General features: G+C 49.9%; 1 long non-coding RNA gene across 1 annotated transcript; it reads right to left on the reverse strand.

Annotated features, from left to right (window-relative positions):
* Nucleotides 1–1,166: 1,166 nt before the first annotated feature.
* LOC123367547 lies at nt 1,167–25,774 on the reverse strand. Its single transcript, XR_006578523.1, has 3 exons — nt 25,700–25,774; nt 22,145–22,321; nt 1,167–1,372 (listed from the first exon to the last, which is right to left on the reverse strand). It is a non-coding gene; the product is annotated as an uncharacterized LOC123367547 (long non-coding RNA).
* Between the last annotated feature and the right edge of the window lie 203 nt (nt 25,775–25,977).

Below are 25,977 nucleotides of genomic sequence, written 5' to 3' on the forward strand. Positions count from 1 at the left end.
GCTCCAAATCAACTCAATCAGAGAGGGCAGTGTCGAAAATTCCTGCCACCCACTTCTCTCAGTAATTAGGAAGCCAGAAACTCTTCTCCCAAAAGAACAAGAAGGAATTATCCCCATAATTCGAGCTCCTATATTCACCCTGTTAATTCATTTTTAATGCCTGCAAGGATTTTGCCTCTCAGTCCATCCTGGTTTTTGGCTTGGCAGCAGGGGCGGCTCTAGACATTTTGCCGCCCCAAGCACGGCGGCATGCCGCGGGAGGTGCTCTGCCGGTCGCCGGTCCCGCGGCTCCGGCGGACCTCCCGCAGGCATGCCTGCGGAGGGTCCACTGGTCCCACGGCTTCGGTGGACCTCCCGCAGGCGTGCCTGTGGAGGGTCCGCTGGTCCCGTGGCTTCAGTGGACCTCCTGCAGGCATGCCTGCGGAGGGTCCGCTGGTCCCGCGGCTTCGGTGGAGCCACGGGACCAGCAGACCCTCCGCAGGCACGCCTGCGGGAGGTCCACCGGAGTCGCCTGCCACCCTCCAGGCGACCAGCAGAGCGCCCCCCGCGGCATGCCGCCCCAAGCATGCGCTTGGCGTGCTGGGGCCTGGAGCTGCCCCTGCTTGGCAGACTCGATGAGAATGAACCATTAACCGAGTCTGATCAACTGTGCAGATACAGACTAACACGGCTGCTCCTCTGAAACCTGTTAAGAGGGAAGGAAACAGAAAGTTACCCTGGAAAAGGTACAGATCAAATCTCTGAACATAAAAGGAAATTTCAAGCTAAAGAATGAAAAGTGGAATGACATGTTTCATGCCTGGTTTGATAAAATATTTTGCAACACTGGCAAACTTAACAGCTATTATTTTTAAGTCTAATCTTTATGACCTTAAACAGTCGATAAGGTAGTTAGAGAAAATGTTTGTGAAAGGTTGTGCACTTTCCTAGTGAACTAAGATTTTCCCTCTCCCCTCCCATCCAAGGCTAACATTCAAAATGGAAGCTTGGCACTTGCACCCTGTGTCGGAACTTGGAAGCTGTTTGTTTAGCTTTCCCCAAGATATTAGCTAGGCAGCCTTGCAAAGCAGGGCAAGAAAGGGAGCCCTGTGGAGTGGCACAGACGTCTGAGAAGCCGAGGGTGCATAACTCAAACTGTTCAAGTTTATTAAAACAAAGTAGGTCAGTGGAGTTGCCCAGAGGGTTACGTAAGGCGGAAAGCAGCACTCCACAGGAGAGAAGGGAGCCGTTTAAAAGGCAAAGCCACTCCAGTTTGTTTATGGCCGGAGATAACTGACTTGTGGTGTGTGTCTCTTCTTCGACGCTGACAGAGTAAATCACGCTATTTATCTACAGAGCTGATGAGGATTTGGACTGGCTGTTGTTTTGTGAGCTGTGAATTAAAGCAAATGAGGTTTTAATAATTATTAACATTATTCTATTGTTGTTATCAGAGCCGACAAGGGGGGGGGGGAAGCCGGTACAAATTATCAGGGCCCGGCGGTTTGGAAGGGGGCCCAGGGCCCGACTTCCCCGGCTTCGTCATCCCTGTTAACTGGTCCGTCCTTGCTGGGGGGCCTGAAAAAAAATGTTCACCAGGGCCCGAACCCGCTCTCGGCGGCCCTGGTTGTTATCATAATTGCATTTGGTCCCTGCGAAGGAAGTGTAAGCAGAGTCAGGATGAGCTCTACCCTGACATCTGGTGGTAGATTATGGGGAGTGCGGAAAGAAGTTTCAAATATTCGCATTAGCATTTCAGTTATTTGCATGGGCACTCCCACCCCACTTAGCATACCGCAAAGCAGCCTGGGATGGTTATTTTCACAGGTATGGGAGCCCCAATTTTGTTGTTATTGGGGCAGGAGCAATAAAATGTTGTCATCCCGATTAAGTAAATGAGGAACTACAAAACTGTCTTATGATAGAGGGTTTCATTGTCAACTAAATAGCACTTGCTAGACAAGGGACATGGGTTCCAAAACCCAGTCAAGAAAGAGAGGCTGGGGACAGAGATCTGTACTTGGTGGTGCAGGCTCCTTGTGTGAGCCAGAAGCACCAGTTCCACCTATGCCTCTCTTCATTGTGGAATGTCAGAGTTAATTTTTGATTCCCTTAAGAATGTAAATGCAGGTTACTGAGCTGAATTCACTGGTACTGGGGCTCCCCCCACTAAGAGCTGGAATCACTGAAGAGCTGGACTTGCTGAGCTGAGAGCACTGAGTACTGTGCTAATGAGTGGGGGAGTCTGAAGCCATACTGTGGAGCAGAGCAGCTGGCAGAGCGGAGTGGAGCAGTTTGTGCAGCCACTGGGTGAGTGGAGCCAAGCAGCTCGCAAGGACAGCTGGTGGACCAGAGCAGCTGGCAGAGCGGAGCAGCCCACAGAGCAAGCGGAGCTGAGCTGTTTGCGGAGATGACTAGTGGAAGCAGAACCCCACGAAGAGGCAGGGCAGTTGGCCCCAAAACCATGTAAGGTGCCCCTTTCTACCCAGGCTGGGGAGGGGGACCTCTGCAGAGAGACTCTTAGGCTCTGGGGCTGCACTGACCCGGGACAGAGACTTTTGGATTGTGGGACTTTTGGGACTGTGGGTGATTTGGGGGTTGCTGGACTCAAGGGCCCCGAGAGAAGGACATGGCCCAATTTGCTGGAGTGGGTCTTTGCTCACGGTTTGACCTATGAACTCTAGCTGAGGTATTTTCCCAATTTAATGCTTGTTGTTTGTCATGTAATTAAACCTTTTCTGCTACACCAAGACTCTGTGCTTGCGAGAGGGGAAGTATTGCCTCTTCGAGGCGCCCAGGGGTGAGTGTAAGATTTTCCCAGGTCACTGGATGGGGGCTCGAGCTGATTTTGCATTATGTTGTGGGGAAGGGACCCCTATGTATTGAACCCGGCCCTTGCTGCTATCGTTTCGGCCCGGCAGAAGGGTTACAGAAGTGTCATGGCTTGCAAATTGTCTACTTGCAGGGAATCTTAAGGATTATAAAAAAAACATATCCCTGATTCCTCTGAAAAGGGTGTGTTGTGAAGGGTGGGTTTAAAATGGTTTGTAAGCACTGGACACAGCAGTGTGTGCATGGAAGCAAGGGTTCGGAACGTCGCGGTGTAACAAAAAGTCCAGTTCAGGCAGCTGGCATTCTCCCTCAGACCTGGAGATTAGAGCAGAGGAGAATAAGGTATTTGGGGAAGCAGGAAATGCCTATTTGGCCTTCAAATGGGCCTGTGCTGTGGTAATTTAGCCTTCTGGCTGCCTGCATCTCCTCCTTGCTTTCTGCAGCTCCAAAGACACAGCCTCCAATTTTGAACAGCGTCGACTCATTCTGGGCATTTTGGGTGCCGGCCTCAGGCAGCCTGATTTTCAGAAATGCCGAGCACCTGTGCCAACTCTTGACTTCCAGTGCAGCTGTAAGTGCCTCTTCCCCTCTGAAAATCGGACCCTAGGCATCCAAATGAGGGTACCCAAAAAAAAGAGGCACCCAAAATTAGAGGCCATGCTTGAAAATGTGGATCCCTCCCAGGGTCCCTTTTCATGTGGCCTCCCTGGTAGCCCTCTCCTGGCTCGTGAGATAAACTGGACCCCATAATCCTGCACCCTCAGCCACATGGCAAGCCACAGCCCAGCCCGCAACACTGAGAGATCCCCAAGAATAAGACATAACCCCCATATCGCACAGGAGACCATGCGACTGAAGGGGATCTGATACTGTGGAAGGACACCTGACATTCTTTATACATTTAAGACCGGTGTGATACATCAACCTTCTTTGTTCCTATTCATAAAGTGAATGGCTGGTCCAAAGACACTAGTTAAATCCAGCCTGGATGAATGGCTCCCCATCTATAGCAGATAAGCCAAACAGCCCATTTAGCATCTCACAGCACAGGTCCCTTTGCAGGAAACGCTTGGTGCAGCGATGGGGACATTTACCCACTTGCCAGTTTGATGGAACTGTTTGCATTTTATACTGATGCGAACTTGCCTTTGAAAGCTGCCAAAGGAGGCTTAATCCTCCCCGCTGGCTCTTCACCAGCCCGAAACCCCGCACCCCATTGGCCTGCACAGCTACACAGGCACAGGCACTGCTTGCTCTATCTTTCTCGCTCTAAAGGGGTGTGTCCCTGCAAAGGTGAAATTGGGCAGGGGTGGGAGGCGAGCTCTCTGCCCAACTGCCATGGCAAGGACCCTGCTTTCACTCTCCCTTTCATGGGCACTTTCCCTTTCAGGCATTTCATGAGACAAGAAGGTGGAGCCAACAACCAGCAATGGCTACGCTGACTTCAGTGGTCGTACACTGAATCACACCAACTGCGGATCTGGCCTTACAGAGCACATCCAATAGTGTCCTAGTCAAGCACTCAGCTCTTTCTGAAAGAAACCCACAGAAATGCAGCAACCCATCGGAGGGTGGTCAAACTGTCTTCTTTAGGGCCATTCCCCTCCCCTGACAGGCCTGCCCCTGTCTTGCAGGGCCTTGCTGCTCTATGAAATGTATTTCGCTTTGGCACACAGATGCCTTCGCTCAGCTGGATCTGTTCTCTTATAGGGTCTCCCTTACTCTCGGGTGCCCCTGGAAATTTGCCCTTTTTGCTGCTTTCTACCAAGATTCATTAAAAGAGGCCAGTTACATTTTGCTATGCATGGAGGTAGCCATGGAAGTGGCTACAGTGGAAAGGATTTTGCTGTTGCATGTGACCAGGAGCCTAAGCCCTGGGAGGGGAGAGGGCAGTGTGAGTGATATTCCCCGCAGTGTTGAGTCTTTGAAACGCTGCATTTTCTAGCCCTTAAAGATTGCCAGATTCTCACAGGCTCCAAGAGGCAAAAAACTTAAAGCAGGTCTGTGCTCTAGTGAGTAACTGATGTAATTACGCCCACTTGTTACACGGCACAGCTTTCTCCAGTGGGGGGAGGGGGTGGATTCTATCCAGGAGGTGTGTCCCTGATGACAAGCCATTTGGCCAATCACAGAGCGGAAAGATCATCACATTCATACCAAAAAGAAAAGAAACCGCCCTGGGGTATTTATACTGGGGGTGGGGATCAGAGAGCGAGAGCTGGCAAAGAGAGAGAATAGGAGCTTGCAACTTTGCTAACAGACTGCAGCTGAATCTAACAGGCCAGGTCCTTCCTGCTGCAGATCTTGCTTGCCTCTCCCACTTTCCTCACGCCATCCGAAACCTTTGTGAGCTGGAGTGAAAAGTTCAGCTGCTTTGACTGGCCCTTCTGTCCCCCGCTTCCTAAGCGATCCCTACACTGCATGCCTTGGGACCCTACCAAGGGCTGATCCGACCCACCCTTCGCCATCAGGGGCCTCCAGGAACCCAGAAGGGGAACCAGAGAGGCAGGCAGTCCCCCCCACAGGGCAGTCACCTGTTCTGAATAAGCATTGTTTGACATTTCTGTGTTCCGGTGACAGGGGCTCCCTCAGTGCTGACTGGGAGCCCCGCTGATTAATAATTACCCATGCAGTGCACTCCAGCTGTGCCTACCAGGGTGGGATCCGGGTTCGCTCTATCTATGTTAAACAGCCGGAGAAAGAGAAGGCAGGTTTACTTTTAACCAGGGGGCAAATGGTCAGAATTTAGAAATGCTGAACAACCAAAAAGATGCAGGTTGAACTTTTTGTTCTTTCCCTTAGAGGAGAGAAGAAGTGGGGTCCAAGGGAGAGGGCACCGAGCCGGCACTCAGGAGACCTGGGCTCTGTCACTGGTCTGCTGGGTGAGCTTGGGAAAGGCTCAGCCTCTCTCTGCGCGTCTGTATCTTCTCCTACCCTTAGTCCTGGCTCGTACGCTCGGCAGGACTGTCTGTTACCGTGTGTTTATATGGCGCAATGGAGCCCTGATCCCAGCAGGCGCTACTGTCACACAAAGAGTGCCTTTCACTGCACAAGGGGGACAAATAATAGGCCGGATCCTTCTCTCAGTTAGGAGAACAGCCCTGGAACCGAGAGGGGAAACAGGACCAAGATGCCTAGCTCTGTGGACCAATGTCAACTCCGGAAGGCTCCCACTCCTCACCAAACAATAAGCCACTCCCCACACTAGAGCTCTGTCTGGGCAATTTTAGAAAAAACACCAGGCGCCATCTGAGCCTTGTCAACACTAGGGCAGCTGCTAGTGCAGTGGAACTGGTGGGAGGATTGGGAGGGGGAATAGTTTCCTAATGCACAAGCCAGCCTCAGAATGATAGGGGTTAGGAAGAAAAAATCCCTGCATTCACAACTCCATACCTGCCTACTGTGGAGTTTGTTACACCTTCCTCTGAAGCACCTGGTGCTAGCCACCATCAGAGACAGGCTACTGGGCTAGATGGATCTCTGGGGTGATCCTATATGGCAGGAATAGTCAATTATTTTTTGTCAAGGTCCAAGTTTCTTGATTAAAGTCCAGACTCCAGAGAAGAAAATAATAATAGAAAATAACAATAATGATAAGTAAAAAATGATTTCCAGGTCTGTTCAAAAGCATCTGGTGCTCCAGATTTGGCCCACGGTCTGCCTATTGACTACCCCTGCCATATGCCCACTCCTGTGTTCCTAAAATTCCCTAGCATCAATATGGCCTGGTGGAAAGGCTTGAGGTGTACATAGAGCCCTGGAGGCCAGCAGACTCAAGCTATCGTAGGTTAAATTATTTCTTTTCATTTTATGCTGAACCAGAAGGGTCACAGCTGTAAGAAGAAAGAATCCCTCAGCAGCACAGAGCTGATGACAGGCACCAGTAGGATTCCAAAGCTTCAGATGCACATGACTGAGAAGATATTTAGATCAGAAAGGGGCTGATTTGACATGCAGGTGCCCAAGACCTGCATTTGCTCAGAGGCCTTGGTTAGCTCAGCTAGGAGCAGGGAGGAGCAAATGGCACTGTTGGCTTTTTGCTTTGTTCCTGGGTGAAAGAGATGGATCCCACCCCCAGGGAAACCATCTGGCAAAGGATTCGAGGTGACATGATGAAAAATGATTTGCTTTCTGCCATGAAGGTGGGAACTACTGGGAGTAAGACTCTTTCCTCTCCGTTGTGGTGGTGGGTGAGCAGCAAGGACACACACACAGACACACACACGCAAGTCCTCATGCTGCTGCTGTCACTGGATGCAGGATGGGAAGACTTAGAGAGGGATCAGGGGCTCATCAGGAAGCAGTCAGCTCAGCCTCTTGCTTTTCTAATGTGACATTCAACCCCTGTGCAGAGGGCCCACTCCAGGCCAATGCACCACTTAAGTTGGAATCTAAGTAGTGCCTGGGCCTTAGGTCCTTTGTATGGGGGTGAATTTCACCCCAGTGGGTTTATCCCACTCACTCATTTCTGTTCTCTATAAGGACTGGAACGCCTCAGCGCAAAGGCATGAGCAGCCCCGCCGGGGTGTAATGGGAGTTCCCAACCAGCAGTGTATGGCCAAGGCAGAGAGTGTGAGTCTGACCTCATGCTGGGCTAACTCCACTGCCTTCAACACAGTTTTACTACCTGGAGTGGGAGCAGCTAGATGACTCATGCAATGACTGACACAAAATGGACTGGCCCAGATCCTCCGCTGGTGTAAATCAGCAGAGCTTCACTGATGTCAGTGGAGCTACCTTGATTTACCCCAACTGAGGATGTGGCCCACCAACATCAATGGAGCTGCACCAACCTACAGCAGCGGAGGCTCTGGCCTATAAGCTTTGCCCCCTGGATGTGACCTATAAATTCTGCCCCTGGTGCTGAGCCAGGCAGGAGTAACAGGGTAATTCCAACGGGGTTTTCTCCCTTCCAGGCTCAGCTTCTTTTTCATGGCCCTTCTGCACAAAACTGTGCCTGGCTTTAACTTCCAGAGAGCCAAGGAGGTGGGTCCAAACCAAACCCCACCAAAAGGCCAGGCATGTGCTTTGATTTATTGTTTGTGGGGAGAGGGACGTTTTATTTGCTTGTCTGTTTGGTTTGAATGAATCGCAGAGCAGGTGAAGGCTGTTGCATTTTCCCTGTTGGATGGCAGCTTTTCCTTGGTCATGGCACGGTTACCTCTGGCCAGGCAGCTCTGGGCCTCTATGGAAGTGAGGGGGTGGGGGACCTCACTCAAAGAGCTGCCCTGCCACCTGCTGGCAAGAGGGAGACAGCAGGCGACCTCAGTCAGGCTTAATTAAGAACTTCCTCTCTGGACACTCAAGAGATTTAACCCTTCTGAGGCTCTTTAGCCTTCTAGGACGTGTGTGTAGCAGGAAACTTCTTGTCCAAGGTGATGGGTGAGAACATTGGTGCTCTGCTCAGAAGACATCCAGAAGATACAGAAGGATGTGGCAGGCTTCTGTGATACCCCACCCTGCAAAGCTTCCTATCCTACAATACAACTTTGGGCCACGCAATGTCGTCATTCACACACAATTGTCTCACCAAACCCTGAGCAAACAACACCCAAGGGAGAGAGATGGGACTGGCTGGAGAGGCCAGTGATGAAAGAGATGTTTCCAGCTGAGCTGGGACATGGGAGATTCAAGGAGGGTGTTCCAGGAGGCAGGCACTGCAGAGGGAACAGGGAATGGCTCTTGTTCTGACAGTGGCGAGATTGTGTGAAAGGAAACCAAAGATAAAAGCGAGGCTGGAGCAGGGAGAGGAGGAGAGAGAGAGAGAAGGTCTGGGAGGTCAGCTGGAGTGCAGCCATGGAGGGGTTGAAGACCAAGAAGGGTGACTTTTAAATGAACAATGGGGTGGAGACATCTGAGGATGGGGTGATGGGGTGAGTTGCAGCATTCAGCACGTGTTGCAGGCTGGAGAATGGGGACTTTGATTATTTCAGCTCCTTATTCAGTGGAGTCCCAATGCCCTAGATGAGTATTCCAGCCCTGGTGGAGCCCAAGCAGCAGCATACGCAGGCACTGACACACACCCCTACCCCCCATCGTGGCCTCTGAGTGCCTGGTCAAAGTGGCACGGGTGAGGTTTGCAATTAAGGAGATGTGTGGAGGACGTTGAGGGTCAATGATCACACCAGGTGTACAAACAATGGGCCTGATCCTGGTCTCACACCAGTGTAGCTCCCTCAACTTCAGTGGAACCAGGAGGAGGGAGAGGGAAATCAGGCCCAGTGGCTGCAGACAGGAGATCTAAGTAGAGGGAAACAGAGAGGGAGTTCTGTTGGGGATACACCACTTGCTCAAGAGAAGCGAGACATTTAACTGCAGGAAGCTGGGAGAAAATTGTACGTTCGAGGAAGGCAAGAGAGTAATGGAGAAGCCAGCAGATGAAAGAGATGAAAAGCAGAGTATCATCGGGGTAAAAGCAATAGCTAAGGTTACAGGCAGAGATCAGTGACAGTGAAAGGGAAAGCAGAGAAGAGAGCTGAGAGGTGAGAACTGAATCTTGTGAGGTTCCACAGAAGCATGGAGGGGGTCTTGGACCAGAGAAGGCCTCAATGCCATGAGACAGAGAACCCGTTGTTACTGATGGGTAGATGAAACTCTCCCCTGTGCACAGTGCCAGCATGATGTCTATATGCCAGGGCTGCCCAGAGGGGGGGCAATTTGCCCCAGGCCCCGGGCCCACAGGGGCCCCCATGAGAATATTGTATTTTATAGTATTGCAACTATTTTTTATGGAAGGGGCCCCCAAAATTGCTTTGCCCCAGGCCCCTTGAATCCTCTGGGCAGCCCTGCTATATGCAACATTTTAAGCCCTCAGAATTAAGAAGGGGATGGGCCTTGTGCTGTCCCGTGTGCACGGGACTGAGGTTGACCCTGTAAGAAGAGAACCCTGGAAACTCCCATCTGTTTTGCATGAAATGAATCATGATATCCTTTACTCCCACCCCTATCGGTCCATTTCATCACCCAGTGTTGGCTGCCCTTGCCAGAACTGATGGCTTTCTAATTCTATGCATGGAAGGAGGCTGACTCAGAAGTACCGCTGGCACTGGCCCTGCCCCATATTCCCTGAGACAGAATGTACCATTTGCCCTGCACGCCTTAGCCTAGGGAGCAAGCGCCCAGAATTTCTTCCTAAACCCGAGGCTTACTCATATGCTGCCAAGACAGTAGGCTGTCCCTCTCCTTTTCAGATGGAGAGTCTGTCATTAACTGGCCAACCTGTTGGTCTGCAACAGCTGCCTCCTTGGTCCCCAACTAAAGGATACCACCATAAGAGGAAGGGGCACATAGGGCTTCACAAATGACAGGAACAGAGTATAAACTAGATCTACAGGTGGTATAAATCCGCATGGTTCCCATTATATCAATGGGCCAGATCCTCAGCTAGTGCAAATCTGAGCAGCACCATTGACCAAAGTGGGCTGGGTCCTCGGGATGGGGAGGGGGAAGTTTGCTGCTCTACATTTCCCTGTGAGCACATATATGGCCAGCTCTTCAGCTGGTATAAATTGGTACAGCTCCATTGAAATTAATAGGCCAGATCCTCAGCTGGTGTAAGTCAGCACAACTCCATTGATAACAATGGAGCCATAAGAACATAAGAATGACCACACTGGATCAGACCAAAGGTCCATCTAGCCCAGTATCCTGTCTTCAGATAGTGGCCAATGCCAGGTACTTCAGAGAGAATAAACAGAACAGGTAATCATCAAGTGATTCATCTCCCATCACCCATTCCCAATTTCTGGCAAACTGAGGCTAGGGACACCATCCCAGCCCATCCTGGCTAATAGCCATGGATGGACCTATCCTCCATGAATTTATCTAGTTGTTTTTTTAACCCTGTTATAGCCTTGGTCTTCACAACATCCTCCGGCAGAGTACCACAGGTTGACTGTGCATTGTGTGAAAAAATACTTCCTTTTGTTTGTTTTAAGCCTGCTGCCTATTAATTTCATTTGGTGACCCCTAGTTCTTGTGTTATGAGAAGGAGTAAATAACACTTCCTTATTTACTTTCTCCACACCAGTCATGATTTTATAGCCCTCTCTCATATCCCCCTTTAGTCATCTCTTTTCCAAGATGCAAAGTCCCAGTCTTATTAATCTCTTCTCATATGGAAGCTGTTCCATGTCCCTAATTTTGTTGCCCTTTTCTGAACCCTTCCAATTCCAATATATCTTTTTTTAGATGAGGCGACCACATCTGCATGCAGTATTCAAGATGTGGGCGTACCATTGATTTATATAGAGGCAATATGATATCTTCTGTCTTATTATCTATCCCTTTCTTAATGATTCCCAACATTCTGTTTGCTTTTTTGACTGCTGCTGCACATTGAGTGGAAGTTTTCAGAGAACTGTCCACAATGACGCCAAGATCTCTTTCTTGAGTGGTAACAGCTAACTTAGACTCCATCATTTTATATGTATAGTTAGGATTATGTTTACCAACATGCCTTACTTTGTATTTATCAATATTGAATTTCATCTGCCATTTTGTTGCCCAGTCACCCAGTTTTGTGAGATCCTTTTGTAACTCTTCGCAGTCTGCTTTGGACTTAACTATCTTGAGCAGTTTTGTATCATCTGCAAATTTTGCCACCTCACTATTTAACCCTTTTTCCAGATCATTTATGAATATGTTGCATAGGACTGGTCCCAGTACAGATCTCTGGGGGCACCACTATTTACCTCGCTCCATTCTGAAAACTGACCATTTATTCCTAGCCTTTGTTTTCTATCTTTTAACCAGTCACTGATCCATGAAAGGACCTTCCCTCTTATCCCATGTCAGCTTACTTCGCTTAAGAGCCTTCTGTGAGGGACCTTGTGAAAGGCTCTTTGAAAATCTAAGTACACTATATCCACTGGATCACCCTTGTCCACATGCTTGTTGACCCCCTCAAATAATTCTAGTAGATTGGTGAGGCATGATTTCCCTTTACGAAAAGAATGTTGACTCTTCCCCAACAAATCATGTTCATCTATGTGTCTCACAATTCTGTTCTTTACTATAGTTTCAACCAGTATACCTCTGCCAATTTATACCAGCTGAGGAGCTGGCTGTATATGTGCTCATGGGGAAATGTAGGACAGCAAACTGCCCCCCTTTCCACAGCCAAACATAAGAAAAGCCATACTTGGTCAGACCAATGGTCCAGCTAGCCCAGTATCCTTTCTTCTGACAGTGGCCAATGCCAGGTGCTTCAGAAGGAATGAACAGAACAGGGCAATTATCAAGTGACCTATCCCATAGTCTAGGGACACTCAGAGCATGGGGTTGCATACTCTGACCATCTTGGCTAATAGCCATTGATGGACTTATCCTCCATGAACTTATCTAGTTCTTTTATGAACCCTTTAATTGTTTTGACCTTCACAGCATCCCCTGGCAATGAGTTCCACAGGTTGATGGTGCATTGTGTGAAGAACAATCCCAGTTCAACAAGTGACTTGAGAAAGGAGAAAGTTTACATCTAACAAGAAACCTATCCAAGAGCTTGGCATCTGGGCATCCTTTGTGCTGCCAAACCAGGTCGCTCCAATGCTCAAGCCAGGAGCAGCCCAAGGACAACATAGCCCATGCCACATTCCAAAATAATAATAAGAAAAGCCTGAGTTTTGTTTGGCAGTTGGTGGTGGTGTGCTACCTTCAGCGCTGGTGCTTTGGGAGTAGGGGAACAATCACTTGGCTGTTTAATGTACTTGCTGCTCCACCTTTTACCTCTATCCCCTTGCAAGAAAAAAACAAAAATTGAGAAGACCAGAGGAACTCCTCACCTGTCCAAGGTCTCATGCAAAGTGGAGGAGACCTTCAGCTGTGTTACACTGCATTTTTGGAGAGCCGTGGTGTTTCACTAGACAGGATCACAGGATGACTAAGAGCCGACAATGTGATATGGCCGTTAAAAAAGCTAATCCGGTTTTAGAATGCATCAGGCGAGGTATTTCCAGCAAAGATAAGGAGGTGTTAGTACCATTATACAAGGCACTAGTGAGACCTCATCTGGAATACTGTGTGCAGTTCTGGTCTCCCATGTTTAAGAAGGATGAATTCAAACTGGAACAGGTACAGAGAAGGGATACTAGGATGATCTGAGGAATGGAAAACCTGTCATATGAAAGGAGACTCAAAGAGCTTGGCTTGTTTAGCCTAACCTAAAGAAGGTTGAGGGGGGATATGATTGCTCTTTATAAATATATCAGAGGGATAAATATTAGGGAGGGAAAGGAATTATTTAAGCTTAGTACCAATGTGGACACAAGAACAAATGGATATAAACTGGACACTAGGAAGTTTAGACTTGAAATTAGACGAAGGTTTCTAACCATTAGAGGAGTGAAATTCTGGAACAGCCTTCCAAGGGGAGTAGTGGGGGAAAAAACATATCTGGCTTTAAGACTAAGCTTGATAAGTTTATGGAGGGGATGGTATGATGGGATAGCCTAATTTTGGCAATTAATTTGGCAACTGATCTTTGATTATCAGCAGGTAAGTATGCCCAGTGGTCTGTGATGGGATGTTAGATGGGGTGGGATCTGAGTTACTACAGATAATTCTTTCCTGGGTGCTGGCCGGTGAGTCTTGCCCACATGCTCAGGGTTTAACTGATCGCCATATTTGGGATCAGGAAGGAATTTTCCTCCAGGGCAGATTGGCAGAGGCCCTGGAGGTTTTTCGCCTTCCTCTGCAGCATGGGGCACGGGTCACTTGCTGGAGGATTCTCTGCAGCTTGAGGTCTTCAAACCGCAATTTGGGGACTTCAATAACTCAGACATAGGTTAGGGGTTTGTTACAGGAGTGGGTGGGTGAGATTCTGTGGCCTGCACTGTGCAGGAGGTCAGACTAGATGATCATAATGGTCCCTTCTGACCTTAAAGTCTATGAGTCTATGAGTAGTATCTGGCAAGTTTTGACTCAGCCCCCTGGGTTTCCACTGCCAGGTGAGCTCTCTCTTGGAGCCACAGGGCATTTGTTTTGGGGTGGGGAGCACTGCTTCTACTGAACAACACCATCACAAATGAAGCCTATGGGGACTGAATGACTCAGGGGAATGGGAATGGGAATGGTGTGGTACATAACCCTTCACTTCTAGATCCCTGGTTCAAATCCAGCTCAGGCTGTAGTGCCTGATAGCCATTCCTTTCTCATGGTGCTTTGACAGCCTGAGTGGAAGATACCAATGATCTCAATCCAGGTTTCAGCAGACATATCTGTCCACACCAGGCAAATTCAGAAGAGTGGGTGGAAGAAGCAGCCTTAGGAGTGGACAGGGAGGGGGATACAGGCTCCCACACTCTCTATTTTGGCCACTCCCTTGACTTGGTCTTTGCCCAGCATGGTTCTCTCCCAGTCTCTCAGTCCCACGAATTCCCTCTCTGGCCTCTTTGTGAGAGAGGGTGTGACACTATGCCCCATATTCTTCATAGAAACATTGTTATAATATGATTATAGCATAACTCTGATATGTTTTGTGCAAGATAAGGCATGTGAAGTATCATTGGAAAGGTTATGATTTGCTAAATATGATTATCCTATTTGTATGCATGTATCATGTATGTATCTAAAGTTAATTGACTATGCATCTGTACTACCAAAGTATTTGTGTCTGGAAATGCCCACCAGACAAAATGCAATCAGTCTGGCTGGCTAGCTAACTGGGGACCAGTCAATGGACCATTAGGGAGAACAATAGGTCTTTGAAGATGCTAATCTCCCACCTTCCTGAGAAGCTTTCCTGGGCTGCTACAAACAACCTCTAACTCTTGGCTGCTTTGACACTGCAGGGTCATGTGATTAAGTCATCTGGTACTGCATTCCATGTTAGAATACCAGTATTTTTCCACCAGGGGAGGGGGGATGGGAACCACACTGGAAAACAACGGATTCTCGCCATATGTAGAACCTATTTAAGGCAGGGGAGGGACATAATCAGGGTTCATTCTTCACTGATGTGAACATTGAAGAAACAGAGACAAAGTTGGGGAGAGGACTGAGCCCAGGCTGGGAAGGTGTCTGGTCTGTGAAAGAAATATCTGGAGGTTTAAGCTCCAAGCAAGAGCAGCCTGCCTTCAAGAACCTCTGCAATCTGCCTAAAACAACATTTAGGGTGAGAAATTACTACTTGTAACCAGTTTCTTTAGTGTATTAAGCTTAGCTTGCATCTTTGTTTCATTTGCTAGGTAATCTGCTTTGATCTATTTGCTATCCCTTATAATCACTTCAAATCTATCTTTTGCAGTTAATAAATTTGTTTTTGTTTTCTCTAAAACCAGTTTGTGGAATTCATATCGCGGGGGGTGGGGGACAAAAAGCTGTGCATATCTTCCTCCACATTGAAGGAGGGAGCAAATTCCATTACCTTACGCTGTACAGTTCTCTGTGCAGAGCAAGATGATACAGTTTGGGGTTTACATTCCAGAGCGGGGGTGCACTTGAGTGCTGGGCAGTTCCCTAGCTGAGCTTTCCCATGCAGAGCTTATCTCAGCATCGGTGTGAAATTGCAGCTGGGTGTGTCCCTACCTGTGTGTGTGCTGGATAGCAGCACAGTGTAAAGGGAGCCCAGGCTGCTGGGGCAGGCGAGCTCAGTGGTACCCCAGTTCCAAGTGGCACCCTGGCGGGGGGTAACCTGTCACAGAGGGAGCTGGCCCATTGGAGTGGAGGTTCAATGTCACTCTCGTATCTTCCAGGAGGCAGGGAGCCCCGGTTTGATGGGCCCAGGTGAGGGCCTATCTCCTGCACATGCAACTCTTGAGTCCCACTGTTCCAGTGGACTACAGCTGTCGTGGGAAGTTACAATTGAGCAGGGTGAGGCGGTTCCTTCAGGTAACATGGGGCAGCCCCATGGCGGGCTTTAGAGATGGGGATTGAGACCTTGAATTTGACCCAGAAGCCAGTGCTGAGAAGGGAGCACTTCACTCTCTCCTCTCCATCCTCCTTCCTTCTGGATAGCTTCGCTGCTCCGCCCTGAGCAACTCTTACAGCTGTCAGCTCCCCGCTTACTCCTCTTTACCTCCTGTTCCCACCTTAACCTCACTTTCCTGCCCCCTCCCCATCTTCTCTGACCATCCTGACGGTGTCAGGTGAGAGCTCTTCTTCTCCTTCATTCCCCTCTCACCTCTCCTCCTCCTTCACTCCTCTTTCTGTCTATGAGGTCTCCCGAGGACCAATCTCCATCTGGTGACCCTCAGCTCCAGGGTCAAATGTCCCAAACACCTCAGCCGGTCACTGTGACCTCCTTCCATCCCACCTGCTGTCCTCCATGACACCCTCCTTGATCCCTCACCTTCAGCCAGCGTGCCCCTCTGTCTCCCATCCCTCTTGGCACACGGCTGTATTCCCTCGCTTGAAAGGCCTTGCCTCAGTCCCACTCACTCTAACTTTGCACCTTCATTCATGCGGCACCTACGCTCACAACAGCCTCTTTCTTCCTGCCTGCCACGCCCTCTCTCTCCTCTCCTTCAAATCCATCCTTAACCCCCACTTCTTCCAAGAACTCTACCTGCCTTGTTTGCCTCATGTCGATCTCTCCACTCTGCCTCATGCCAAAACCATTGCACCAATTCTTGTGTTTGGATGGCTCAACCCCGAGGGCTCGTCTATAGCTAGGATTTTTGCCTCACTGCAAACCCCGGGGTGCTGCACTGGTGTAAAATGGGACTTACTCTAGTGTGACTTGCCAGACCGGTGTGATGTATCTGCACTGGGGTTTTGGACTGGCCATGGTTAAAAAAAAGAGAAGTGGGTAAACAAAGCATTTTGGTGTTCCAGGCTGGGCTATGGCATGGTAAGCACTTAGGGTGTGCAGAGATGTCCTTATTTTGAACTGGGTTTAGGTTAGTCTATTGCATAAAGTTGAAAAAATAAATGTATGTTTTTAATGGTTGGCAAATATATTCAGCCAGTCCACACATGCTGTAGCAGTGGGTAGCTCATTGCAGATTTTTACAGGCCACAGTTTCCTCAACTGATCCTTTGCTGAGTGTAACTAGCTGGTAGACAGGGGCGGCTCTAGGATTTGCGCTGCCCCAAGCAGGGCGGCACGCCACATGGGGCGCTCTGGTGGTCGCCGGTCCCGCGGCTCCAGTGGACCTCCTGCAGACGTGCCTGCGGAGGGTCCGCTGGTCCCGCGGCTCCGGTGGACCTCCCGCAGGCACGCCTGCGGATGCTCCACCGAAGCCGCGGGACCAACGGACCGTCCGCAGGCATGTCTGCGGGAGGTCCACTGGAGCCTCCTGCCACCCTCCCGCGGCATGCCGCCCCAAGTGCGCACTTGGCGCGCTGGGGTCTGGAGCCGGCCCTGCTGGTAGATAACACACCATGTCAGCTGTGGTGATCGTGCAGCCAGCATTTACTTATCACAGGAGAGTAGGAGTGTGAAAACACTTTATTCCCCAAATGAGATGGGAGTCAACTCCATATTCCCCAAAGGAGAAGTGGGTAAACTCCCTTTACTCCCATCTACACTACCGTGCACTGGTATAGCACTAATGGTGCAAAACTTCCAAATGCAGACACACCCTTTGGTTGTAAGCTCTTTGGTGTCGTCAGTGGGTTACACCATATGTTTGTAACACACATGCCTTGGAAGCGATTTTTATTATGAATACTAACAACAAAGGTATTAAAAAATGGCTGGCATGATCAGACAGGGAGTGATGTCAGTGAGGACTGTTCTTCTGAAATCCCCAAGAGCATGGGCAGATGGGAAGAAGCTAAATGGAATTGAGTGAAAAGGAAATGTATTCTCTTGTTTTGTTTTGTTTTTTCCAGGAGATGGGGGAATCCCAGAGGAAAACTAGAGATCAAAGCAAGCTAAAGGAAGTGAACAGCAGGGGTGGCTCTAGACATTTTGCCACCCCAAGCACGGTGGCATGCCGCAAGAGGCGCTCTGCCGGTCGCCGGTCCCGCAGCTCCGGTGCACCTCCCGCAGGCGTGCCTGCGGAGGGTCCGCTGGTCCCGCGGCTTCACCGAAGCCGCCCAGGACCAGCGGACCCTCCGCAGGCATGCCTGCGGGAGGTCCACCGGAGCCGCCTGCCGCCCTCCCTGAGACCAGCAGAGCGGCCCCCGCGGCATGCCGCCCCAAGCACGCTCTTGGCATGCTGGGGTCTGGAGCCACCCCTGGTGAACAGACAGGCCTCTCTCTCTCATACATACACAAACACACATACATAGGCAGCTGTTGGATACGTATGCACATGTGCACACACAGGAAAACCTTTGTAGTTAGAGCAAAATATAAATAAATCCGTTGAGGTGACTGCAACCTCCATTTGAACATTGACCTTTCAGAAAATCCCCAGCCAAGCCCCTCTGAGTCAGAGCAAATTTTGCACCCCTCTGAGAATGTTTCAGCACTGAGAAATTCAGGAAGAAGAGGACAGCAAACAAGTTGGAGGTGCACCCAGTAGGGACAAGATTACCCAGACCCTGAAAACAGGCAGGAGAGGGGAAAGTCTGCCAGGGCCTCAGATGGAAGCTGACTCTGCCCGCCCCTGCTCATCCCTTTCCCATGATTTTCTCTGGGAAGTGAGAAAAGTTGAAAATGCAGCAACTCCCATGCCAACCAGCAGAGTCAAATCCAAATCCAAACATAAGCCCTGCTTGCAAGTCAGAGCTCAGCCCTAAGTACTCCTCAGGTCCACCCAGCCTCCAGCCATTGTTCTTCCTCAGCCTGAGAAATCCAAACATTTATCATTTCTTCAGGCAGATAGGGTTGCTCTGCTGTAATCTCTGCTTAGCCTGTTGGCATTTCTCTCGTATGCTTTTCCTTTAATGCCATGCTTCCTAGAGATCTCACCAACATACCCGCACACGTGCTTTACCAGCCCAGATGCCATGTAGATAACTCACTCCTTGCCAACCTGCCTGCCTGCAGATCAGTCTTGTCTCCTCTCCTCTGACCACAAAAGCAGGCATCTTGGTCTTCCTCTCTCAGATCAAGCATCGCCACCACCCTAGCCCTTGTCTGGCACATCAGAGAATGCTCTGGTAACATAGCCTATTTTTGTTCCATTCTCCCCCTTCTTCCTTCCTAATGACAGATGTGCCACAACTGCATGATTCTCTTACAAATCCTCTGCCATCGTCTACCAGTCTGGGTTCCATTGTTTGGCTGGCTGGACAGCATCAGAGCTGGCAGGTATTGCCCCAGGGCTGTGAGGTTTGCCTTGCTCAACTGGAGCTACCCACTTCTAGCCAGGGCACGGAGGGGCATCCAGAAATCCGGTTACTTTCTGCTCCTCCTCTTCCCCTGTATTTAACCATATTATCCCCAAGTCACAAGAGGCACAAATTACCCACCCTCTCTGCATGCCTCTGGGCCTCAGGCTGTATACCATGGGCCGGATCGTCAGCTGGTGAAAAATCAGCACAGCTCCATTGACTTCAAAGGCTTTATCCCAATTTATACCAGTGAAGGATCTAGCCCCATCTGCCTTCTAGAGAGAGGCAGTCCTTAGCTGAACAAGGCAAGTCTCCTAGGTCGCTAGACTCTACGCTCTTCTTCGCCCTTCAATTAAATAAACTTGTGATGCTGGTAGGGGTGGGGGAAAGATGCCACTATAAACAAGTATGTACACCTCACACGCTGCCCTCTACGCTAAGCCAGCTTCACCCCACAAAGGCGCCCTGCCAAACTTGAGTGCGCTGGCAAAACAGGTTGGCAGAGCTGTTAGACTTCGCACAGCCATCCTGGGAATCAGCAAAGCCACCATGTTGTGTAATCACAGGCTGGAAAGATGGCTTTTTGCCAGCCAAAAATGAGATTGACGTGAAAAGAACGTGTTCCGGAACAGTGCTATTGTGGAGCATGTACATACAAGGATTCTGTTCATACAGCTCAGGTGGTAGCTAGGGGATTTCTCATGATGGCTGCCCTTTTTTCTGTTCCACCCACTTATATATCTTTTGGATAAGGCGGGAATCCTTTGTCCCTCTCTGGGTTCCCACCCCTCCTTCTCAATGGAAAAGCACCAGGTTAAAGATGGATTCCAGTTCAGGTGACATGATTACAGGTCACTGTAAGACTTCATTACCCACTTGCCAGCACGCACGTATACAAGGAGACTTACAAGTAAAACAGAGACATCTGCGGTCAATTGTCCTGGTTAATGGGAGCCATCAAGATTCCAAACCACCATTAATGGCCCACACTTTGCATAATTACAATAGGCCCTCAGAGTTATATTTCATATTTCTAGTTTCAGATACAAGAGTGATACATTGATACAAATAGGATGATCACACTCAGTCAATTATAAGCTTTGTAATGATACCTTACAAGAGACCTTTTGCCTGAAGCATATTTTAGTTACATTATATTCACACTCATCAGCAGACTTTCATAAAATCATATAGAGTGCAATGTCACACCCTTCTCCTGAACTTACTGCCAGAGACTTGGACACTGACCATGGCGGAGGCAGTATACCTAAAATTCGGTTTGGGGCTCCCCTCTGGGACAGACACTCCTGTGTCCCCCAAAAGGGAAAGAGACCCTGATCCAGCTGTGGGCTCACAGCTACCAGCTATGACAGACCTTTCACTGGCCCTTTCACTCAGGTTGGGCTTGCTTTCAGCTACAGAGCTCTGCCACTCACCCAGCGCAGAACAGCCTGTGCAGAACAGCAATATCTTAAGGTCAATAACTCAAAACCTCCTCATTTAATGGTGCCCAGTGGGAAGGGTCACTACCTACCCAGGAGCCACAGTCCCCTCTCCAGCTTTGCCTCCCATCTCCTGTGCATTCCAGGGACAGGCAGCAGCGTCCCCTCAAGGGGAAGGTTCAGTTGGATTGCCACTCCCACACAGGTCATATACATGACCTTGTGCCAAAAATGACATTTATGGGCCTGTAAAATGTTAATTGGGCTTGCGATGGTCCTGGAGGCTGAAGGCTTGTCGTTTTCATGGCAGCGCTGAGATTTTCATGCCAGGGTGTGACACAGATGTAAGTGACAGGGCACGCATTCTCTCTCCTTCACACTGATCAAATGGAAGGCTTTGTTCTAGAATAATAGCGAAAGAAGTGCAGGCTTCCAAAAACTGATCTTGCTGCCTCTTCCCATGCAGATGTATAACCGTAGAAGTCTGTGGGATGTACCCACACTAGCTAGACATACCTGCATGTGCACCCGTAAATAGATAACTGCACCTGCAGTCATCAGGGTTGTTCCTAGGGTCACATGTACAATCACACACATTTAATTTGCACATGTACTTGCACTTCTGCATGCCTGATGTCAGTGCCTCAGCTCACCCACAGTGATGGCAGCTGAGGATCTGGTCAACATAGTCCGACTCCTCTGCTCCTAGGGTGATGCCCCTCCCCTGACATGCTGACACACATGATCCCCTAGACAGCACTCTCCTGCACATTCACAGGGATGCTGTTCCCTGTGCGACATCTGGAGGAACTGGCCTAGCGGGCTGAAGGTTGGCTGGTCTGATTAGGGGGATTTAGACTAGGAAATGAAGTGGGAGTGCAGAGTTTGCTTCATGGGGAAGATAATCCTAAAGGTCAAATTGTAACAGAGGAAAAGGAGATGGAGCAATTTGCCAGGAAGTAGCAAATAACCTCTTAGATGCTAGGAGATGGACTGAACTAGCCCCGCAGAGCTGTGGTGGGGTCAATCGGATGTAATCTATTTCAAAGTGCCTGTGAAGGGGGAAAGCAAGGGGTAGCACTCTGCAGTGAAAGCCTTTGCACACTGTGACCCAAGGAGTGAAATAACCAGCAGACCCCGAAGGACAGGACAAAAAGCAAAGCTTAATGGCTAAAGTTAGACACACATCATAAAGGGGGCGGGGGGAGCAGAATCAGAGTTAGCATCAGCTACAAAACGTGCACAGCAGAAAAAAAGCAATCAATAAATTCCTGCCTAATCACATACCATCAATGGCAAAGTCCCAGCACTTGGTAGTCATGGAGGATTTTAATTACAGTTCCCACGTGTCTGCTGGGAAACACACAAGACTGAACACCAGCCAGCAGGTTCAATGGGTTCAATACCATTTTCTGATTCAAAGAGACCAAGTGGGTTGCTGGCTCAGGGAACCAATAATGAGATATGAGCCTTTCACCTCAAGGTCACTTTCTAGTGACCCATGGTTCTTACCACTAGATTGCTGTTCACGGCCTGTGTGAAATGACGGGGGAAACTTGGACCAGTTCCTAGTGGACCAGCACCTGTTGCACAGAACGCACGTCCACAACCGGCACTAATTGGCCCCCTGCTTGACAGCCTCAGCAGAGCCGCCAAAGAGTGAACGGGCCACCATGACTGAACTCCCCTAGAGGTGGTGTCTGTAAGTCAGAACTGTGATACACCTGCCCTGCTCCTGCCTGTGCTGAAGCTGTTTGGGGATCAGCCATGGGGAGACATCAGCCCAGCAACTTGCACCACGGCTAAAATCATTTACAAGCCCAGGCACTCTTGGGAAGGCTTTCGGAGGAGAGCAGTTCCTTCCGTCTGCAGCGAGAAAGAGGATTAGGAAGGTCTGTCCCCTTTAAGAAAAGAAGAAAAAACCCATTCAGAAGGCTCTCCCAGCTGACGCACAATGGAATTCCACCTCCTTGCCTAGCACAGAAATGATAATTAGAGGTTCAGCAAACAGGAGAGAAAGAAAACTGCTCCTTGCCCTCCCCCAGTCTCATGACTTGTGTCACACGAGGGGAGGTGGTGGGTGTGCTGTGCGGGGCCCAATTAGCTTTTTTAACCCTTTCCTTTCCCTCCCGGGGCTGCTCTTGGGGAGGCCCTTCCCCCACACTGTGAGCAAGTTCAAGCTGTTTGCATTATTGGCTGGGCTGATGTCTCAGTGTTGCACCTGTTTGTTCAAAGATCACATCTAGACAGAGCTCTTTGGATCCATCCCATCTACATTTCCCAGCAGTCGGCATCTCTTATAACCTTCCCGGCCACAGCCTGGCGGTTTATCAAAGGTGGTGGCCGTGTGCGCATGGCATGCAGGTGAGGAAATACTTGATGAAAACTGCTTCCTATGCAGCTGCTCTGTCCAGTCTGCTTTACTGGAATTTTTCTCCTTTGGGGGCAATTCTTCTCTTCCCCACCTGCTTTTGCACATGCTGCCAAGTTCTCTCTGTCGACTGCAGAACAGACTTTACCAGGGACAGTTCATTTTCAAAGCCCAGCAGCATGGGGCCTTTCCAGCCCCAGAGCCCCACTGGTTATAGAAGGGATTGTGCAGCTCCATGTACCCACAATGCCTTGAGATCTTCACTTTGGTTTTCTTTTCCAGTGGAAGTAGGACCATTCAAAGCAAGAGCCACATGCTGTGGTCAGAGCTCTGCCTGAGCGTCTCAGCTGCTCTTCGCTCCCAATTATAACACCTCTCTTGAATCCAGTGTTCCCTCTGACCCACAGGGAACCTGGCATGATGCCACTGCTTATAACCGAACACTATTGACATCAGAAATGCTGAATCCTGACACCAAGATTCGGGGAGATTTGGGGCATCTTAAATGAATTCCACAGCACTTGGAGCATTCTTTGTGTGCATGTGGGGTTTGTTGTTGGCGTGTATTTTTTAAAAGCCAGGACCGTGCACTGGGTCCTCAGTAATTAGGGAGCTGGGTGTGCTGTGCTAATGCACCTCGATGCTTTGTTGTTGGTGACTTCCACACATTTCATGCACCATTCTGCACTGCAAATGCTATCTGGATTGGTACAGCTCAGCCAATGCCCCTCACCCCTGACCTGCAGCCCCCCTGCTATCCCAGCCCTGGGCTCCCCACACACAGCTCAGCCAATGCCCCTCACCCCTGACCTGCAGCCCCCCTGCTATCCCAGCCCTGGGCTCCCCACACACAGCTCTGCCAGTGCCCCTCACCCCTGATCTGCAGCCCCCCACTAACCCAGCCCTGGGCTCCCCTCACACAGCTCTGCCCGTGCCCCTCACCCCTGACCTGCAGCCCCTGCTATCCCAGCCCTGGGCTCCCCACACACAGCTCTGCCCGTGCCCCTCACCCCTGACCTGCAGCCCCTGCTATCCCAGCCCTGGGCTCCCCTCACACAGCTCTGCCAGTGCCCCTCACCCTGACCTGCAGCCCCCTGCTATCCCAGCCCTGGGCTCCCCTCACACAGCTCTGCCCGTGCCCCTCACCCCGACCTCTGTTAGTTCAGTCAAATGCAAGTTCAAATGCTTTCCAAAGATGTCAAGTTTGCACAGTACACTGTACATATCTTCTGTGTCTTCTTCAGCAACAGGTCCGCTGTTGGCGCTCAACAAATACTAAGTACTAACGACATTAATCTCTGCCTCGACGAGGTGTCACAGCAGTAACAGCGTCCAGCAGTGTAGGGCATTTTTCACACATATGGCTATTTAGCGTTATTATCCATTCAGGATTCCGAGGCAGGCTACCACAGGTGGAGATGCTATTTCTGCCTGGCAGCAGCTCCTGAACCAGGATTCACCAGCAAGCCAAATTTCCTGGAGGCTTTTTGATTTGGTCACTAGAGGCAAAGACGAGCTAGCCCTGAAGTCAGGTGTCCATGTGTGCAAGTCGAATAGTCCTTCTGCTTCCCCTTGCTCAGGCTCCCAATCTCAGTCACGCAGAGTTTGAGAGGGCAGAGCCCTTTGGTTCAGCTAGGAGAGTTCACAGATCAATGCCAGTGCAACAGTGATGTGAGCAACACTGTAGGGCTTGGTTTTGTGCAGCCTTCCCACCCGCCGCCCCTCACCGTCCCTTTACCAGGGCTGATGATATTCCTGCTCTCAAAAAGGTGGTACCAAGACTGCTCCATATCCAAAAAAGACCTGTGGCTTTAAGAGTCTGATCCAAAACCCACTAAACTCAATGGGGAATCTTCCCATTGACTTTAGTGGACATTGGTTCACGTAAGGCATGAGCCAGAGTCCAGTGTGTAAGGGACACATGGAGTAGGATGTGCTTCTCCCTTCCCATCAACCATCAATCAAGCACAGGGAGCGAAAGGCTGGCCATGCTGAGCAATGCTGCAGGGAGCAGCTCCAGCCATAGTTGAGTTTTAATCCATTTACACTCATGTCGGTGTCTTCAGAACTCCAGGGTCCCCAGTCCAGGCTGTGCCGTGTTTCCAAGCTGGAGTCAGGATTGGCAGGTGTCACGTGAGGAGAATGAGCTCTAACAGTGGAATCCAAGAGCACAGGGCTGCTGCTGACTATGGTCAGCATGGGAGCCATGTCCTTAGCCTGAGGAGCTGTGTTTGTCAGACCCACCCAACAGTGACACGGGGTCTGTAAGAAAGTACAGGTGCGAATCCTTTCAATGCACACAGCTTGTACGTGCTGAGCAGCTGGGTGGCCTTGTTGCTGGCCTCTGGTGACAAGAGGACCCCAAGAGGTCGTCGTGTCAAAGGGCAGCAGATTCTATGGGATTCATGTCACTCAGTAAAACTTGGATTAACCAAATACACCCGACTTTAATGGTTTCTGACTCCCCCTTGTACACATGTTTCACAGGATGGTTACATTTGTACTGTATCAAATACACCAGGTATAGGAAAGGAAGGGACCATTCTCCCCACCCCCGCTCCCTCAGGCTGCCATTAAGTCTGTTTGCCTGTGATTCCTTCCAGCTGACAGAGCCAGTCTGCTAGCCGTTAAGTTAAACAGAGCTTGTCCTGTAATAACCCCGTTGAGGCTGCTAATTGGTACCAGCACCTAGTCGATGCCTTGTCCTAGCCTCTGGCTGGCAGTTAGCTGTGCGGAGCTCCAGCACCGAGAGTTCAGCTGTAGCCCCTGCTCCAGTCACCTAGCTAAGGGGCCCTTACCTCACTGTTGCCACTTCTGAGCCTCCTCTCACGTTTTATTCTGGAATAGGGACTTTTACATCAGAGCAGGCCTGGGGGCATAAAAATCCTTATTACAGAAAGCAACTGACCTCATCCATGTTCCCCCACTGCTAGAGTTAAAGACAGAAGTGTTTCTTTCTGCCCGAACCAGCCACAAAGTCATCATGAACCTCTCCTTATGACATCACAGTGCGTTGCCAAGTAAATGATGGTGACATCACAGCCTCACAGCAGCATATGGCTTCACTGCAGGGAGAGACTACATTGCAGTTATACACCGTGGTACATACATTAGCCCAATAAGAAAGCCTGTGAAGAGGGCTGCCTCTGCTGAAACACTGAGAGGACTGGAACTTTGAAATACACA

This window comes from Mauremys mutica, chromosome 3 (assembly GCF_020497125.1).
Source record: "Mauremys mutica isolate MM-2020 ecotype Southern chromosome 3, ASM2049712v1, whole genome shotgun sequence".
Taxonomy (NCBI): Eukaryota; Metazoa; Chordata; order Testudines; family Geoemydidae; genus Mauremys; species Mauremys mutica.